Consider the following 14,505-nt stretch of genomic DNA (forward strand, 5'->3'; position numbering starts at 1 on the left):
AATATGTATCCAGACATAACTACAGGAACCAGGATAATGGAAAGGAAACAGGGAGGTAAAGGAAAAGAAAGAACGTGAAAAAGAACAGTAGGAAATAGGCCGTAATAAGGGATATATGGATAAAACTTGGGTTAGTGTAAGTGAGCGGGGAGGGAAGGGTATACAAGGAACCTAGGGGATAAAGGGAAAGAAGGAGCTCAAGAGAGGTAGGACCATAGGAGAAGGGTATTAGTAAGGGAGAAAGGGGGGAAACGGGGGCACCTTAAGTGGGAAAACCATGATGGAGGGGTGAGACCTTGCAAGAGACAAATAATGCCTAGCTAGTTTTGAAAACCAGAGAGAACCATATTATTCCTACAACCTACTGACAAATTATACATAGCAGATCAAGAAATATATGTCTAGATAAGGTTTATCTGAGAACAACTGGTCATTTCCCAAGATTTAGCTACATGACACACAGTAATTAATAGTACCAGACTGGTGGAACTATCCTTCTTGGATGTTTATCAGACATACTTTGAGGCCTATAAAAATTTAGTCAGAGGGATGTAAAGGACAGTTTTTGCTCCTTGCCCTCCTAGGTCCAGTAGTTCCAGGGGACTATGAGAATCACTCAAAATGTCCTGTAATTGTGGTGGGTCCCCTGTCCTCTTGATCAAGGAGGCCTAGGCAACACCACGAGATGGACTTGAACCAGTGTTCAGTCTACAAAGGGATTGTCAACACAGAGGAATCATTTCCTCCATGCTTCCAAGCGAAGCCAACCATGATTGAGAAGGACCTTTGACTTAACTTCACATAGGCGGAACTGGTAAAAGAAAGGAGCCAGGGGCTCCTCCAAAGCAAATGTGACCCCTGAGGAACAGATCCTCAAACAACCTTAAGAGTAAAATTAAATTGCTTTATCTGGGCCAACTGTAAGGCCTTAACCACCCAAAAGGAAAGTATAACCAAAGATTAAAGGGGCCAATATAATTTTTTTTGGTTTTGGTTTTGGTTTTTGGGGGGTTTTGTGTTTTGGTTTTTGGTTTGGGGGGTTTTTTTTGTTTGGTTTGGTTTGGGTTTTTTTTTTTTTTTTTTTTTTTTTTTTTTTTTTATCACAGAGATCCATCTGCCTCTGCCTCCTGAGTGCTGGGATTAAAGGCATGTGCCACCATGTCCAGCCAATATAATTTTTTTAAGAGTCCATATGCGTAGCTAAAGCCTACCTAACAAGCAACAATGCCAGATACGAGATACCTTCTTTTGAGTTGTTGACCAGGGTGGCCAAAGCGACTCCCAGATAGTAACCCAGCATAGAACTGGGAAAATGAACAGCAGACCCCAATCTTATCCAAAGGAATATTGACAAGTGATTGCTGCTAGATGAGGAACAGCTGACCTTCCTAAAACAAAGACATCAGATAGGCTGACTAGATTCACCAGATGGACAAGTAGTGGGGAATGGCTGGGGATGCCAACAACACAGTGGACAGTAGCAGGGATATCAGAGTATAAGGGATTTAGGTGGGGGGAGGGAGGCTATGGGAGGGTGCCAACTGGGAAGTGGGGTATAGTTGAATAAGATGGTTTGCAATGTTCTGTGTGACATACACACAAAAGTCAACATATTTTAAAAATGTATTATATTTGTGGAGGAAGCATGGAAATTTACATCATGTTAATTAGTAGAGGTGATAAACATTACCATTGAAATCTACTTGATGACTTTATAGACATACACAGGCGCCAAGTGCAATCAGATATGACTGGTAATAATCAGATACATACAGATTAGAGATGCATGTGCTAACATCTCAGTGGTAGTAACAAAAACAATGAGTTTTTCTGCAAGGAAGACTATATTCTAAAATGAAATGGAGATCTTTTTTAAAGGTTAAAAACTCATTCAATTTTATGTCTTACAGGGCTTATACTGAGTTCAATATTGTATAACTGTATTAATTCAATTGTGAACCTAGAAACTTAAAGCCACTTGTGAAATAGATGTAGTCTTGCTCTGGAGTGTGTTACTGAATATGTTAAAGCTGTAATGAAATCCTTCTTCTAATCATATCATTATTAAAATTTGTTTTAAAAATTTAATCCCTATGATATAACAAATATTTATAATGATAGTAAATGATTAATGTAAGTATATTAGTTACTTCTCTGTTGCTGTGCTAAAACACTCTGACCAAAAGCAACTTACAGAAGAAAGAATTTTTTGGGCATACAGCTCCAGAAGGATGTATGTTCATCACCCTGGGGAGTGTGGCAGCAAGCAGCAGGCACGGGGGTAGAAGCCAGAGGCTAAGTGATCATATCTTCAATTGCAAAACAAAAGCTGAGAGCAACCTTTGAGAAAAGCCCACCCCCAGTGACATAGTTCCTCCAGGAAGGCTATACCTCCTACAGATTCCATGACCTTCCCAAACAGCACCAACAACTGGAAAAAATCTTCAAATATTTGAGCCTAAGGGAGATAAGTCTCATTCAAACAACCACATTCCATTCCTTGGCTCACATATCCTCATAGCCCTATCATAATGCAAAATATACTTAGTACAAATTTAAAAGCCTATAGTCTTTAACATTCTTAACACTGTTTGAAACTCCAAGGTCTAAAATTTCCTTTGTGGCAAAGTAAATTTTTTATTGTGATCCAGTGTAAAAAAAAATGCACTAATTAAATGTTTTCAACATACGTCACAGAATATATATTTCCATTCCAAAAGGAAAGAATGGGAACACAGTGAGGAAATACTGAACCAAAAGCTGAACGCAGCAGGGCAAAAATCAAAACTGTAGCTTTGTAGCCCATGTCTGGCACGTTAGTCCCCAAAGAGCAGAGATGGCACCTCTCCTCCAGCTTTGCTACCTGCATCATCAGCTCTATCTTTAGAAAGTTTACCACCTTACCTGTTTACACCTCTCCCTGACAGATGTTTCCAGGCTCTGGCATCTATAACATCTTGTGGTCTCCACTGCAACCGTGACTTCAATTTCAGAGTTTCATATACTGGCATCTTGTAGCCTTCTTGCCTCTTGGGGCTGTCTTACAGTGACTTCAGCATTGGAAAATGTTGCTTGGTCTCAGTGATTCTCTAAAACCATGGAAGAAGAATCCACAGACTCCTCGCCCTTGTATCTTTTATGCCTCCAAAGCCAGTGCCATGCAATGACGATGCCAAGTTCTACTGGCAGCTTGGGATGGATCCTTGCTCCATTGAATCACATTTGCAACTTTGGTACCTTGTTTTTTTCTAGAAAAAGGAATCTCCTAGGCCTTTTCCTTTCACAAGTTGGTAATTTAGTTGGATGAAGATTGCCTTAAAGGCACCCTTCCCGTTGTTCCAGTGCAGAGCAGAAAGCCAATCCTTAATGCCCCTATTCTCCTTAACAATTGTAGTGTCTCCCCCAGCACATGCATTGGATCCAACATTATAATTCCTAATGCTCTTTTCTCTCCAAAAATGTATATTTTGTATTTCTTTCCACACCACTTACTTTTTTCTTTTTTTTCAATATCAACAATATCCATGACACAGATTCAATATGATGCTATCTTTAAATGTCCTCTACCAAGGAAATTAGTCCATCAGTTTTTAATCTAGCCATAGGAAAATTCTTAGGACAGAGGCAGAAGGCAGCCAGATTCTTTGTCAAAACATTATGAGTGGCCTCTAACCCAATTGGTGTTAAAATCCTTGCTTCCCTCTGAAACCTCTTGAGTATCACTTATACAGTCCATGTTACACTCAGCACTCATCTCCTACTAGAATAGCCCGCTAAGCTCTACATATAGCATTTAACTGCTATTTTAGTCTAAAGTTCAAATATATTACACATTCAACAAAAGAACTAACAAACCAACCAAACAAGAAACAAAAAAAGGCCAAGTTCTTCATAGCAATAGCACATGCTCTGATAATGACTTCTGAATTAGTTGCTTTTTTGTTGCTATAAAACACATTTGACAATTTTCTAGAATGACTCATAGAATTCAGATATATGCTTCCTACTTCCACTTTATTATAAAGGGCACAATATGGCAATAGTAAAATGAAACACATGCAAGATATATTATTTTATTACCACCCCAGAGTTTGTCTTTCATTTTTTGACACTAATATTTTTCCTTCAAAAAATAAAAACAAGTTTCACAAGAATTAAGTTTCATTACATATTTTAATTACTAGATATTGTGAAATGAGATTTCAGTAGAATTAAGTCATATATAGTTTCATATACTGTCAAATTTATATACATGTAAATCCATATGCTATTGTTTACATAAGATTTTAAATAAGAGTATTTTATAAAGAGGCATCTAACATTCAACTGATTCTCATAGATTTTGTGATTCATAAAGGAAGGCTTAAAAATATAGTTCTGGGGCTGGAAAGATGGTTCAGTGGTTAAGAGCACTGATTGCTCTTGCAAAGGATCTGGGTTTGATCCCTAGCAGCCACATGGTGACAAACAACTATAAGTCTATAACTCTGGTTCCAGGGGATCTGATGCCTTCTTCTGACCTTCACAAGCATTGCACAACATGGGTATACTTACACATATTCAGGAAACACACTCATATACATAAAATATAACAATAATAAAAGATAAAAATTAAAACATAATTCTGATATTAAAACACTTTTAGAATGAAATCTTCTAACTAATGGAAAACAGTAAAGACATTTCAAACAAATTTTAACTTAAAAAGTCACAAGCAACAAACATTCTATTCACTATCATATACAAATCTTTAGAAATCATCTAGCATACCCTCCAATATATATTCATTTACATAGTTACTTAGTTTGTTATCTACTTACAGTAGTGCTTGGAATCAAACCTATGGCCTCATATGTGCTAGACAAACCCTTACCACTGAGCTACACACCTAACTTGCAACTGCCAATTTTCAAGTCTTCTCCAGAAATTCCTTAATTATGAACGACAGTATATACTACCATAGTTCAATATGATTTTTGTAGACCATGTAGCTTTTTTATTACTATGCTTCTCTCTTCATTTAAATGTATGTGGAAGTTTGCCAGTATTGTAGCCACTATTTTAAGTATCTTATAAAGAACAGAGAGCATCAAAAGTGTTTTATGGTCTAAGAATGTCTCATTAATCCTCATTATTACTGAGTCCAAAAGTTATGGCTGATAGTCTATGTAAAAAGCTCTGGGTAATTCTCCTTTAACTCTTCTGTCATTCCTCTTGATTTTATATTTCTTCCAGCAGTACTACTTTAATCCACTGTTTTATTAAAATGAAATCCAATTTTCAGCACTGAACTCCTCTTAATCCTTTTTTAAATTGGTACTAAGCATCTCTTCACTATCAATAACATAAAAAATCCTTTTTTATTAAAATAGCCTTTGGTGCATACTGAAGGCATTTTATATAAATTTCATGACTAATTGTCCCATTATTAGAATGAGGAAGCACAGTTACAATCATCAGGCTCCATCATATCAGATCCTAGTTATTCCAAAGTGAATCATTTACAGAGATTGATTATGACCTCCTAAGATGAACTGTTCTTTATGTTAGTTCAATGTCTCTGATCTCCAACAACACAAAATGTACATCTATATGTAATCATGGATGTAATAATTTCACAGTATTCAATTACCAAAATGTTATTTTGTAAGTTGCAAAATATTGTCAATATTGAATTTTATACACTCCTCTCTACTTCTACCTATCCTTTTGGTTTAAATGCTTTTTATTACATTTACTTTGTAACTGTGTGCAGGGGTGCAGGCCTGAGAGTGCCACTGTACACATGTAGAGGTCAGAGGACAACCTGAGAAAATCATTTCTCTCCTTCCAAGGGTCCTGGGGGTCGAAGTCAGGTCCTCAGGTTTACTGGCAAGTGCCTTTGCCTGCTAAACTTTCTTGTCAGCCTGAAATCTCTGTGATTTTTAAGATAGCAATAAATAAGAGATTTTAACTTCTGGAAATTTGGAAAGACTGTTATAAACCATGTCACCATCTTGATTCTCTCTAATTATGATTTTCTTCTGGAACTTCGAGATAAAGATCCTTTGCTATCTTTAAATTTTCATAACTTACATGTATTATTTAAGAAAATGAACATAGTTTCCTGTCACCACTTAAATCTTTAAAAAAGAAAGATATTTGTAAAATAGTTTAGAAAGGCATGTATCTGAGGAAAGATTCTGAAGTAGATTGGGTGCCTGCAATGGCCAAGTTAAAATGATGAGCATAAGAAACAGAGTTGACTTCACGGAGCAACTACTCCTGTTTCTCTTGATTTGAAAATTATGTTCCAGAGTTATCAGAAGATAAATAAATATTAAAACTATTATAAACTCATTTGGTATATAGAATGTAGGGAAAGTGCAGGAACTAAAACAGCCCCAGATTATTTTATTGCACTTTTTCTCTGGGCTCGTCTGGGTTGATCTGTCGGGAACTTTAAAGTCCTCACTGCTTTTCTTGCAATGCTTTTCCAGGTGTGAACTGGATATATTCTGCAAAATCTAATTCTAAACTTAATTGTACAGCCTGCGTTCTACTATCTGCCTCCTTTAAAATCTCCTTCAATGGCCACATTCCCAGTGACTGTGATTGCAGGTACAAGATTGCATAAGATCAGGCCAGTCAAAATTCCAACATGGATGGGTGAGGGGCTCACAAAGCACCTTTGTGATTCAGAGTTGATGAGGAGGGAGAATCAGTTTTCTTCAGTAATGTGGCCCTGGAAGGTTGCTAGTGTTCTGGTGGATAGCCTTGCATCCATGCATATATTGGTACTCTCTGGACTCAGTGGGTTAAAAAAGAGTTGTGAGTCAAAAAGTACACCTGGAAGGTGTCTGTGGGGTGTTAGGTGGGAGTAGAGGTGTATATAATCAAAATATATTGTATACATTATGAAGTTCTCAAAGAATAAATAATAATTACTTAAAAGCTTAATTGTACAGTAAACCATTAGAGGGTTTCTTGTCTTTCCATCTGAGAGGCTGTTGCCTGGGTTTCCCTCATGAGAAACAGCTCCCCGCCCCCTGTATTCTTACATTCAGATCACCCTACTGGAATGATGCTTTTTCTCATTACTTATATTATAAATAATTATTATTAAGTTATATTCAAGAAAAATGGAGTTCACTTGTGTAAAATCTCAACAATGGAGGTTATAGTAAACTATATGATTAAAAGAAAGAAAACCTTGATATTGGTCAAATGAATAGAAACAAAGAGAATGTGTTCAGTGAGAAATAGAGAAAAAATATACAATAAGAGAAATTTTGAATAGAAGTCTGAACAGACTAATACATATGACAAATAATTGATTAGTACAAATTATGTGACTGTAATCATAAACAAAGCAAAAGAACAATTTGAGCATTATGTCACAAGATTTCAAATCTGCTCTTTTAAAGCAAATATGGGGAAACTGACAGAAAAGCATCTAAGGATGTGCCCAAGAAAAGTTGAATGCTTTATTTTTTATTACTTTAAATGTTTTCTTTCCCTTTCTTTGTTTATTTTCAGGCAAAGTCTCACTGTGTAGCCCCAGCTTGACTGAATTCACTATGTGGACTAGGCTGGCCTTGAACTCACAGAGATCCACCTGCTTCTGCCTCTTATGTACTGGGATTAAATCATGCACTGCCATGCCTGACTCCTTTTTTAATTTTGCTTTATCCATTAACATAAATATCATACATTCAACCAATGTAATGAAGAAAACATTCATTGAATCTTAAAATATTCAATGTAGAAGAAATATTAAATAAAATTTAGTAAACTTATTATATCCAAGAAAATCAAATTACTATATGATTCATGAATTATTTGTGCATAGAATTCTAACATTGGCCTCAAATTACTAGTATTTTAAGAGATCATAAATTTAAAATCAAAGACATATAAATTATTAGATGTAATAAAAATATGTGCTGAGAATAAAATCTCCATATTTCTAGATGTACCTGAATCTAAGAACATTTGAGGTAATGCACAAAGAAAATCTTACTTAAATTCCCTGAACATATCTAATAATTGTGTTACAAACGGAATCTTAGAACAAAAATGTGTATGTGCACACTTCCAAATGATGAATGAAGCAATATATTCAGAAAATTTCATTTTCTATACAAATCTAAAGTTGTCTTTCGGATATAATTTGCATGGTACATTTTGTTGAAATTCCAGAAGGATATAAGCATCTATTAAATGCATGAAAATAACTTTGAAGAAGGGAATTACACTGTACTGAGATTCATATAGGCTAGAAGTTTTGTTTGTTTTCATCAATATTGACTTCTTGTGCTGGAACACAGCCAGAACTCAATAAATACAGAAGGGGTGAAGAAATTAATGAATGAATGGTTGGAATTAAGAATATGTTATCTCAAAACTTTTTGTTTGCACATATTGAATAATTATAGTGAAAACTTGTGAGAGTCATCAGGTATGGGAAGGACTCTGGCCTCCTTGGTCATCTCTGAACCAAGTCATAAGAAGAAAGAGACATTTGTATCTTTGAATATGTAGGAAATACCAAGTGAATCAGAAAGAGCAGGCCTTGCCAAAATCCTCCAGCTTATTACCCTTACTTTGTGCTACCATATTTTCTCTAGACCTTCAATATCTCATCAAATAACCAGGTTTCACCTTCAAATCTAGGTTTCATTGTCACATAAATCATTCATTAACTAAACTGTCATTATCCTAGTTCACTTTTCAGTTGCTGCAACAAACACCAGTAGTCATTCTGAGAAGAGAGGATTTATTTGACTTACAGGTTACAGTCTATTATACAGGGAAGCCATGACAACAACTCTAGGTCAGGGCTTGAAGCAGAAACCAATGGAGGAGTGCTACTTACTGGTTTGCTCCCTTTGGCTTGCTCACCTATCATTCTTACACAGTCCCAGGCCACCTACTTAGGGATGGTACTGCCCACAGTGGGCTTGGCCCTTATACATCAATCAGCAATCAAGAAAATGCTCCACAGACATGCTTACAGGTCAGTACAGTGGGGGAAACCTTTAGTGAGGTTTGCTCTTCTCAGATTTGTCAAGCTCACAACCAAGATAGTCCCACACAACTATGTTTTTCTTTTGTCAGTCTAATTACAGGGATTCAGTCAATGACTCTAAGGTAGGTAGAAGGAAAAGATGCTTTCCTCCTCTATAGAATGAATTAACTCTTAAATTATAAAGTAATTTTCATTAATAATAGTAATATTTAACAAATTTAATTATAATCTAATGATTAAGAAGACAATGCCATCAATGTATTTGAAGCTAATGAAGAATGAGGGAAATTCTCATGTGCATTTTCAAATTACCTTACTCTCCCCTGAACTCCTTTACTCACTTGTGTACTTCTTCCTGGTTATCCCACTCACTAGAATTAAAGCCTGTGACTGGAACTTGCTGGTGCAGGTCTGTAATTACAACACTCAGATTGCTGAGGCAGGAAAATTATGAGTTCAAGGGCAAGCTGAGCTGACAGTAAAAGCCTATCTAAAAAAAAGAAAAAGAAAAACCAGAAGAAATCAGGCATGTTCAGTGTTCAGGAGTTATGGCCATAGACACAACAACCATTGCAATAGTGGCATGAATATTACAGCAGTAACCAAATACTTTCTAACTGGATTTAAGGTCCACTTCAACGGATGGAGCCCATAAATGATGCTTAGGAATCTGAGGCTAGACAGGTCATATGACAGTTGAAATGTTGTATTTATATATGTGTTAATTTAGAAATTCAATTTTATAGTTTTCCTATTCTAAAGTGAAATAATTCATCTAATAATTTGAGAGTTAAGACTGTGTTCTGTTGGAGGTGCCAGGCTTGAGTCATTTAAAAATAAAAAAAATATTGAATGAGTTTTTAACCTTTAAAAAAGATCTCCATTTCTTACTGAGTTCAATACTGTATAACAGTATTAACTCAACAGCGAACCTAAAATTTTATAGCCATTTTTGAAAGAGCTGTATCTTTGCTCTGGAGCATATTAAAACTGTAATGACACGCTTCTTCTAAAAAAATTTAAAAAATGAAAAAAATACTATTTTTTAAAAATATCTGATTTTTTTCTCCTTGAAGCCCATTGTTGCTTAGGTTTCCTATGCTAATTAAAATTCTTCTATTTTTAAATTAAAATTACCAGTTCTTGAGGGATTTCTTAGAAAATGTGGTACTGGGTGTTAACTTTTACAGTTCTGAGCACTGTTAACATCTGGCAAGTATATAAAAGATCAGTGGAAAGCTAAGTATTCTAAATTAACATAAATATATTTCTTTTTGATTAAGAAAATAAAATCAGATCTTTCAAAGTAAAAAAAAAATCATATATTATATAGACTTATAAGTTAAAGAATAGTCAATGTTATCCAGGCATGTTGGTACATGCCTTCAGCCTTGTCTGTGAGTTCCAGACCAACTAGGGCTACAAGGAGATGCTCAAAAAGACCAAAAAAGAAAAAAGAAATAGTTAATGTTAATCACTTTTTCCTAAACTTTTGGGGTATGCGCAATTAATCTGTTTTAGTTGCAGTTACAGGACAAATGAATAAGTTGCGAATGTATTTTCCATATGAATCACAATACAATTCTAGTTCTACTTCTAACTTTTCCACTCAGAATTTCAAATAATAAAATGTGAAGTTTCTACCAAGTGTCTGGCAAATAATGTTGGTACTTTAAATGTTAATGGGATGAGATTATAATTGCAAATCATTTAAACAGCACATCAGCTTACATGGCATGGATCTGCTATAGTAACGCATGTCTCTTTTCCAATTTGAAGGCTAAATATAGGATTGTTGAAAATACCAGCAGCATAATAAAGGTAACCAACCTCCTGTCATTAAAATAGTATTATCATCATCATCATCTGAAAACCTTCATCACCTTCCTAAATCTAAAGGACAAATTCTGTAATTTTAATTAGTCATGGTTGCTTTTGCAGAATACTTTAATTTGGGCATTGATTCTGGATGCTGAGAAACTATAGATCAGGGTTCTGGTACTCTTGGTCCAGAGAGGGCATCTCCCCACTGTTTTCCTAAGGTAGAAGACAACAAGGAGCTCTCATGGATCCCTTCTAAGAGCACCAGTCCCAGTCATAAGGACTCTACCCTCAAGAAAAAAACACCCTCAAAGCTCCTCCTTCCAATATCATCAGGTGGTGTGCTAAGATTGTAACACATAAATTTGGAGTTTGACACAGACATTCAGTCTATAGCATCCTTATTTTCAAGTATGATGGCAACACTATATATTTCAGAATAAATAAAATAGAGACAATATTACATTAGATGGCTATCTGTTATTTAAAATGTTTAATATTAAGACCATACAGTTGGTCCGGATAAACCAATTTATTTTTACTCTTAAGGTCATTTGAGGATCTGTTCCTCAGGGGTCACATGGGCTTGGGAGGAGCCCCTGGCTCCTTTCTTTTACCAGTTCCACCTATGTGAGGATAAGTCAAAGGTCCTGCTGGGCCATGGTTGGCTTTGCTTGGAAGCATGAAGAAAATGATTCCCCTTTGTTGACCCTCCTCTTTATAGACTGGACACTGGTTCAAGTCCATCTGGTGGGATCTCCTCGGCCTCCTTGATCAAGAGGACAGGTGGCTTTAAACACCAAAAAGGAAAATATAACCAAAGATTAAAGGGGTCAATAAAATTTCTTAAGAGTCCATACGTATAACTAAAGGCTACATAACAAGCAACAATGCCAGACAGGCGATACCTTCTTTTGAGTTGTTGGCCAGGGTGGCCAAAGGGATTCCAAGATAGTAACCCAGCATAGAACTAGGAAAATGAACAGCAGACCCCAATCTTATCCAAAGGAATATTGACAACTGATTACCTCTAGATGAGGAACAGCTGACCCTCCTAAAACAAAGACCTCTAGATAGGCTGACTAGATTCACCAGAAGGGCAAGTAGTGGGGAATGGCTGGGGGTGCCAACAACACAGCAGACAGTAGCAGGGATATCAGAGTATAAGGGCTCTAGTGGGGGAAGGGAGGCTATGGGAGGGTGCTATCTGGGAAGTGGGTATAAAAAATATGTAATATTAAATGAGAACAAATAGTTACTTAGTCTAGTGACCTAAAGATTCCATTAATACATATCAGTCTAAGAAGTAGAAATATTGTCTGACCAATCAACTAATTACTGACCAAATTAATATTAGAAGAAAAATCTATGCAAATAATACTTTCAGAAAGAAGGCAAAGACATCAACAGTACTCAAGATTTACCTTTAAGGGGCTGGAGAGATGGCTCAGCAGTTAGGAGTACAGACTGCTTTTGCAGAGGACCCAGGTTCACTTTCCAGCACCCACATGGCAGCTAACAACCTTCTGTAATCCCAGTTTTAGAGGATCCAATCCCCTTTTCTGACCTCCTCAGGCTTTTCATGACATGGGTACACTTATGTACATGTAGGTAATATACTCATACACATACAAATAAACTCATACATATAAAATAAAAATAAAAAATAAAATATTTAGAATAAAAACAGAAATATTTACCTCTAAATTCTGAAGTGAAATCAGGTTCTACTATACGAAAAACATTGTTCCTAGAATCTTGTAAGCATAAGTTGCACCTGAAGCTGGCTCAGGGCACTGGGCAGCTCCTTGGAGATGAGTGTAGCCTGTCAGTTATCATCCTATCTGAGACACAATACTTGTAAATGTCAGTTTACATGAAAAAATATGACTGGCTGAATTTAGTGGCTATCTATGATAGATTGAACTATGCTGTACCATTGTTTGTCTGAAACTATTAAAATAACCTTTCCACTGTTCTGTGCATTAAAAACCTACCTCGAGGCTGCCTGTTGCATGTAGGAAGGTCCATTGTCAGTTCATATCAGGAACACGGCTTGGAATGAATGTTCACTCCAATCCACTGAGGACTGGTTAGTTTCTTGCTTAGAGTCTTTTCATTGTACTATGCTCTAAGAAAATAAATGTCATGATTCTTGCTCTTAAGAGGAATATATCCATTTCTGTCCTCCCATATGTGTGCCATTAAAACTATGTTCCAAGGAAACATAATTCCTCAGTCTTCCACAGTAAATTACTGCAGCATTATTTTAAGTAACAAAGGTAAGAAAAAAGGGAAGTTCTCATAAATGTTAGTTCTGAACATACAAGGGGCTATGAAGGAGTGAAAGCAGTTAGAGCAGCAGGTGAGTGAAGGAGGGAAGAAAGCTCCACGGTCAGCAGTCCTGTCCCTAAAATGACAGCTGCAAATGAGAACACCATACAGTAGCATTCAACAATGCAAAGAAAGATGCACTGAAATCGTCCCTCTGTGTTTCAGGGGTTGTGGACTAATTTTTTCACAATCATCTAATGCTAATAGAAGATACCAAATTCAAAACTGTAGACAATGTGATAAATGATATTCTGTGCCAGTCATGCAGTAAATAGCAGAGAAAAGGTCACAGTAAAGCCAAGACTTTGGGTCCCAATCCTGATTTTGCTGAGTAGTTTGATTAAGGCAAGAAGAGTTTTCATTTGCATCATTATATAGTATTTGCATGTTAATGGGAATTTTTGGAAGGTGTAGTAACCAACATAACTGTGTTATTTCCTCAGGGAGGGAAAGAGGAGCCAATTCATTTCAGAATTCCAAACAAATAAAAGTATGATTCCAATCCCATAAGATCAAACAAAGCAAGTCTTTTGCATGTCTTTGAACTAATCAAGTCAAAGCAAATCAAATATTTTTAAATGCTAGTTTCTTGGCATCCTCTATGATATCAACACAATAAAGAAAATGAAACTGGGCCTTGATTTAAATCAGGAATTTTGAGAATCTTCAACCAAAACTCAATCATATCCCAAGTGGAAACTGCTTGGCAGCCTTTGGTTTCAGTCCTCCAAATTGTAGCTAATGAAGCTGGATCTGCTGATGAATTAAACTGACTTGTACTAAACCATTGGTGATATAAATCTACCAACATGACTGTCTTATTTTACTGTTTTCATTTTAGAACTGTCTAAGAAAATATTGTTGTTGTTTGTATAAATCTAGTCTTACCTAACTGGGGAAGGAGGAAGATTTCAAGAAGTCTATTATTCTTGCATATTAATATATGACAGTATAACAGTAGTAGCTCATGGTAACAATTTTACAGAATGAAATAACACATTTTTATAAGTTAAGTAGTTTCAAAGATGGTAATCATGCATTCTTATTGTATTTTTTATTATGAAAAGTGAGAGCAAAAGAAAGAAATTCATCTATTCCTTTTCTACTAATTGGGCAGTGTTTGCAAATGTCAAATGATCCCTCACAGCTTATGCAGTGAGTGGGGTCTGTCCTTAGGTAGACTGAAGTAAACAGATACCTCCAGTATAACATAGCTTAGTAGCTTCAAGTAAATATTTTTAATATTGTTAAATAGAAATATAAATATTTCTTCTACTTTATGTTTGTGTGATTTATTTCATGCTATGCTTCACATTTAAGAGTAATCCAGCAATATCTGC

Source organism: Nannospalax galili, unplaced genomic scaffold (assembly GCF_000622305.1).
Source record: "Nannospalax galili isolate Female #2095 unplaced genomic scaffold, S.galili_v1.0 scaffold511, whole genome shotgun sequence".
NCBI classification, from domain to species: domain Eukaryota; kingdom Metazoa; phylum Chordata; class Mammalia; order Rodentia; family Spalacidae; genus Nannospalax; species Nannospalax galili.